Source organism: Oncorhynchus masou, chromosome 32 (assembly GCF_036934945.1).
Source record: "Oncorhynchus masou masou isolate Uvic2021 chromosome 32, UVic_Omas_1.1, whole genome shotgun sequence".
NCBI classification, from domain to species: Eukaryota; Metazoa; Chordata; class Actinopteri; order Salmoniformes; family Salmonidae; genus Oncorhynchus; species Oncorhynchus masou.
Window position 1 is genome coordinate 21,358,839 of NC_088243.1, and position 7,041 is coordinate 21,365,879.

Here is a 7,041-nt window from a genome sequence, read left to right on the forward strand (position 1 = left end):
TGAAATAGGCAAATCCATTCATTTGGAGTGTCCACATACTTCTGTATATATAGTGTACATATCCTGCCCTTCAAAGATGGAAAAATTAAAACATTTGTGAAATAGCCTTAGAAACATCTAGTCATTTACCCATGGTTGATCAAAGCTTATCTAATTCTCTTGCTGTTCTTCTCCAGCTAACTTAAACACACACGCAAAAGCACACACACACGCAAAAACACACACACACACACACACACACACACACGATTGTGTTCCCCCAGGGCATTCTATTGCCACTGCATTAACAACATGATTCCCAACACAGCTCCACCTTTCCAAATCTCATTCCTTCTAGGCACAACTCAAAGTGCACATACACAATTTAGGCACAACTCAAAGCACAGGTTGTTTACAACAAATTGGAACAAATTCTCTAGATGAGCTTCTGTAATATTTCCCAGCTTAGCGTTGATAAAGAAAATATTTCCAGATAGATCAATACCTGATGTTTATTCCTCACAAATGGACAGGCCCCAGATGTAAATGACACCTTTGCTCCACTTGGCTATGTTCTGTAATCTGCACGAGAGAGGCATTTATTTTAAAATAACGCCACACATATTATCTAAAGCTGTTTATTATACCCCGCCGGCTTTGATCACAGTAATACTCCAGCAACCAAATACATGACTCCCCCTTTGAAGATAATGCCAGAGGAACCAAGGAGTCTAATGCTATACTTTCCTGGAAAACAAAACACAAAGTTGTTTCTCCGTGCGTGTTTTGTTTTTAACTCCCTCATCCCGGATCTGTTTCGGTCTGCAGCCAAAAGATTGCTTGTCAAATATGTCTCTTTCTTTTACTCTAAATGTCAACAAATAACTGGAGTTTTAGACAGTTCCTGTAAAATATCCATGAAGATGTTAACTCATAATTAATGAAATACTTGTATTGTATTTCAAAATCATTTCTAACTGTCGTCTGGCATAATCTTTATGGGGGGGGTGTCCTAGCTTTAGGGCAAAGCTGGTTCCACCATTGGGGTGCCAGGACAGTGAAGAGCTTGGCCTGGGATAAAAACGTTTTGATCAGTGTGTTATGAAAATGAAGTGCAGCCAGCAAGGTTCTTTGGATGATTCACATTCTAACTGCCACATACTGTATCTCTCATGACAAGAAATTTGTCTGAATAAACCCGAGGTCAGCTAGAGTGTCAAGAGTAAAGATCATAAGAAATTGGAGAATAATTCTCACATAGAGCTGGACAGTTGACAACCATACATTTAAAGGAAGAAAAGGAACAGGGAGAAAAGTTACCAAATGATAATTTTATCCAAGCTCAGCTAAATGGAAGCTTCATGCTTGAACTATTAATCAACTTTGATAACTTTACTCACATACAGTATTACAGCTTAATAATATTCCTTTGACATTTTAGCTTTTGAAAATGCAATGTGAGGCAGTGGTGGCTATCTAGTTGTTAGTCTATGTTGAATGAGGTGTCTTTTAGCCAGGGGTGTAAAGTACTTAAGTTAAAAAAACTTTAAAGTACTACTTAAGTAGTTTTTTTTGGGTATCTGAACTCTACTTTTGATATTTTTGACAACGTTTACTTTTACTTCACCACATTCCTAAATAAAATAATATACTTTTTACTGCATACATTTTCCCTGACACCCAATGTACTCATTACATTTGGAATGCTTAGCAGGACTGGAAAAATACACACACTTATCAAGAGACCAGACGCGAGCTGCCCAGTGAAGCAAGCCTACCAGACGAGCTAAATGCCTTTTATGCTCACTTCGAGGCAAGCAACACTGAAGCATGCATGAGAGCACCAGCTGTTGCAGATGACTGTGATCACCCTCTCTGTAGCCGTTGTGAGCAAGACCATTAAACAGGTCAATATTCACAAGGCCGCAGGGTCAGACGGATTAACCAGGATGTGTACTCAGACCATGTTTTCACTGACATTTTCAACCTCTCTCTGACCGAGTCTACAACACCTACATGTTTCAAGCAGACCACAAGAGTCACTATGCCCAAGAAAGCGAAGGTATCCTGCCTTTTGACTACTGCCGCTTAGCACTCATGTCAGTAGCCATGAAGTGCTTTGAAAGACTGGTCATGGCTCAAATCAACACCATCATCCCCGCAAACCCTAGACCCACTCCAATTCGCATTCTGCCCCAACAGATCTAGAGATGACGCAATCTCAATCATACTCCCACCTGGACAAAAGGAACACCTATGTGAGAATGCTGTTCATTGACTACAGCTCAGAGTTCAAAACAATAGTGCCCACAAAGCTCATCACTAAGCTAAGGATCCTGGGACTAAACACCTCCCTCTGCAACTAGATCCTGGACTTCCTGACGGGCCGCCCCCAGGTGGTAAAAGTAGGCAACAACACATCTGCCACGCAGTTCCTCAACACTGGGGCCCCTCAGGGGTACGTGCTTAATCCCTTCCTGTACTCCCTGTTCACCCACAACTGCGTGGCCAAGCACGACTCCAACACCATCATTAAGTTTGCTGACGTCACAACAGTGATCACTGACAACGATGAGACAGCCTATAGGGAGGAGGTCAGAGACCTGGTAGTGTGGTGCTAGGACAACAACCTCTCCCTCAAGGTGAGCAAGACAAAGGAGGACTACAGGAAAAGGAGGGCCGATCAGGACCCCATTCTCATCGACGGGCATGTAGTGGAGCGGGTCGAGAGCTTCAAGTTCCTTGGTTTCCACATCACCAACAAACTATCATGATCCAAACACACCAAGACAGTCGTGAAGAGGGCATGAAAACACCTTTTCCCTATTAGGAGACTGAAAAGACTTGGCATTGGTCCCCAGATCCTCAAAAAGGTTTACAGCTGCACCATTGAGATTATTCTGATTGGTTGTATCACTGCCTGGTATGGCACCTTCTCGGCATCTGACCACAAGGCGCTATCGAGGGTAGTACGTACGGCCCAGTACATCACTGGGGCTAAGCTTCCTGCCACCCAGGACCTATATACTAGGCCTTGTCTGAGGAAAGCCCCAAAAATGGTCTGACTCCAGTCAGATTCAGATCAACTTCATTATCCAACTAGGGGGAAATTCATTTGGTCATGTGCTTAAAAACACACAAACTACACAAAATCATTTATTTGAAGTGCTACAGCTACACATTTAAAGTGAAAGTGCAATATACTGTATACTCAAGGGACCAACAGACAATTTATTATACAGCCTAATGGTCCCCATATCTATCTGTTTTAATTTTATTTTGAAGAAGTCTCTTTTCCCTTGCTGCTGCTGTGGGGTGTAATATTGAGTGAAGGGGATGAGTATTGTAAAATACTTTCAAGTTTTAGGAGGATGAGTTTTGTGTACAGGTTGGTGTCTAATACTTGATCTATACCAATTATCCTTCCCCGCGTCTTAATCAAACGCTGAAGCTTGACTTGGTCTTGCACTCGCAGTTTTCCAAGCATGCATATCAGACCACAGGACAGTGCACACTGCAGGACAGATTTATTGAACATTTGTAATATTTGGTAGTCAACATTTAAATGGATCAGTTTGTGTAAAAAACAAACATTATCTGTTGCAAAGGAATAGTCACTGAATTTCAGTTTGTCTATTTTGATTCCCAGGTACTTATGTGGGCACTCTATCAACTGATTCCCCATTGATCTTCGTAGGGGGTACTGAAGTTTTGTTCTTTCAATCTCCATCTCTTGTGTTTTGTTAACGTTTATTTCAAGAAAGTTATCTGCACACCATTGGACAATTTTTTCTGTTTCTCTGTCAAAACCTTGTGGAGAGACTGGGTGGAAGAAACCCTAAACAGCAGTGTCATCTGCATATTTACGGTGTCATCTGCATCAGAGGCTTGACGATTGTTTGTGTATAGTGTGTACTGTATCGGTGAAAGTATGCAATACTGAGGGGCATACGTATTCACCATTCTAGAGATGGCGGAGTTAAACTTCACTTGTTGGGTACGTTCACAATGAAACTATTAATCCACTTGATCAGTAGAGAGTTGACACCCACATTCACCACTTTATCCACCTGTAGGTGGGGTTGGATGGTGTTAAATGCACTACTGAATTCAATTAATACAATTTTCATTTGCCTTTTCTAAATGTTTGTAGATATTGTTCAGCATGACCAGTAACGCATTATCAACACCCCTGGAAGCACCGTTTGCGAATTGATTTGAGTCTAATTGGGATGAGAGACCAGAAAGAATATGTTTTTGAATAATTGGGACAATCAGCGACTTCTTCCATAAATCTGGTATTATCCCACTGTTCAGTGACAGCTGGAACAGCTTCTGGAACGGTAATGTGAGCTAGTCTGCGCATGCCTAAAGTGCCTTGCTGCTGACGCTGTCTGGACCATATGATTTTCGTGGGTTGACACGTTGAAAGTGTTGCTTGACGTCGTTCACAGAGATATGTATTTCAACAGCTGGTATGCTGTCTATACTGTCCAAGGCCACATTCTGCTGCGATGTAAAATCACACGTCAAACCTACAATAGAAACTGTTCAAATCATTTGCAAAAGGCAAGGCACACTGGGAAACTCTACTGTCATACAATGTCTCTTTGGTTTGTAGCCTGTGATGGTTTTTATCCCTTGCCAGGCTTTTCTACTGTCCTTTAAAAGTGTTTCTATGTTGTCTTTGCATGCTGCCTTGCGTCTGAATAGTTTTCCTTTCCTCTTTACTGCCAGCTGATTTAAACACTTTTTTCTGGTTGGGGAGTTATTTTAATTCCTGAGTTACCCACAGTTTATTATTGGGGTACAGGGGGTACTTTCTTTTTTGGGAATAACGAGATCCTCACAGAAACGGATGTACTCAGAGACGGTATCCATTGCCATCCATCCAGGTCATCGGCGCTGTCCATCAGGGCTGCCCAGTAGTGGACGTAAAACAGTCCTGGAGGGCTTCGGTTGCTTCTGGAGTCCAGCTTTAATTCTCCACCTTTTCAGCCTTCTCGCTGCAGACGCACTTTGTAGACTGGGATGAGCTGAGTCGTAGACTGTTCTCTCTGCTTCCGCACAGCAAGCGGTACCGGAACACCAAGTCTAGGTCCAAAAGGCACCTTAACAGCTTCTACTCCCAAGGCATAAGAGTGCTGAACAATTAATCAAATGGCCACCCAGACTATTTATATATACCCCCCCCCCCTGTTTTTAAACTGCAATGTTTCAATGTAAAGTCTACACCTGTTGCATTTGATTTGATTTGACATCTCTGGTCATCCCTACTGCCTCTGATTTGGCAGACTCACGAAACACAAATGCTTCATTTGTAAATGATGTCTGAGTGTTGGAGTCAGTCTCTGGCTATCTGTAGATAGAACAACAAGAACATTGTATTGTTTGGTTTGCTTAACATAAGCCACTCCAAATGATTTATACTTTTACATTTGATACTTAAGCATATTTAAAACTAAATACTTTTAAACTTTTACTGATGTAGTATTTTACCCGGTGACATTCACTTTTACTTGAGTCATTTTCTATTAAGGAATCTTTACTATTACTCAAGTATGACAATTGGATACTTTTTCCACCACTGCTTTGAGCCTCTAGGTATTCATGCATTCACCTTTGATTTGATTTTCATGGTTAAAATGAATATGTAAATGTCTTTAAAAAGAAATACATGCATTAAGCAAACTGGTACATTTACATGAGCATGTACCTTTCAAACAAATACAGTTGAAGTCGGAGGTTTACATACACTTAGGTTGGAGACATTAAAACTCGTTTTTCAACCACTCCACAAATTTCTTCTTAACAAACTATAGTTTTGGCAAGTCGGTTAGGACATCTACTTTGTGCATGACACAAGTAATTTTTCCAACAATTGTTTACAGACAGATTATTTCACTTATAATTCTCTATCACAATTCCAGTGGGTCAGAAGTTGACATACACTAAGTTGATTTTGCCTTTAAACAGCTTGGAAAATTCCAGAAAATTATGTCATGGCTTTAGAAGCTTCTGATAGGTAAATTGACATAATTTGAGTCAACTGGAGGTGTACCTGTGGATGTATTTCAAGGCCTACCTTCAAACTGAGTGCCTCTTTGCTTGACATCATGGGGAAATCAAAAGAAATCAGCCACGACCTCAGAAAGCAAATTGTAGACCTCCACAAGTCTGGTTCATCCTTGGGAACAATTTCCAAATGCCTGAATGTAGCACGTTCATCTGTACAAAGAATAGTACGCACGTATAAACACCATGGGACCACACAGCCGTCATATCGCTAAGGAAGGAGACGCGTTCTGTCTCCTAGAGATGAATGTACTTTTGTGCGAAAAATGCAAATCAATCCCAGAACAACAGCAAAGGACCTTGTGAAGATGCTGGAGGAAACAGGTACGGGTATCTATATCCAAAACTGCCATAAAAATGCCAGACTATGGTGTGCAGCTTATTATGGGATGCTTGTGGAAGGCTACCCCAAATGTTATACCCAAGTTAAACAATTTAAAGGCAATGCTACCAAATACTAACTGAGTGTAAGTAAACTTCTGACCCACTGGGAATGTAATGAAAGAAAGAAAAGCTGAAATAAATCATTCTCGCCTCTATTATTCTGACATTTCACATTTTTAAAATAATGTGTTGATCCTAACTGACCTAAGACAGGGAATTGTTACTAGGATTAAATGTCAGGAATTGTATAACTGTATAAAAAATGTAATATTTCTCAATAACACAGGCCTACTGTACTGAAAACGTTCATAGTCGAGCATCTTTTTGTGACAAAATATCTTGTTTAAAACGGGAACGTTTTTCATCCAAAAATGAAATTGCGCCCCTAGAGTTTCAACAGGTTAAAAAAGTCACTCTTTTTTGTAAACTTTAGAAATATATATATTGTTTTTATAAAGAAACCTCCTTGATTTCAGTCGGCCTGTTCCACAGTAATAGCCAAATGTAAATCCTCTACCATAAGACCAGATGTTTAATAGACTCAATGATTAATCACCTTTCATCTTCAGCTCTATTATCTAAAATACATTTTTTTTTGCTTTT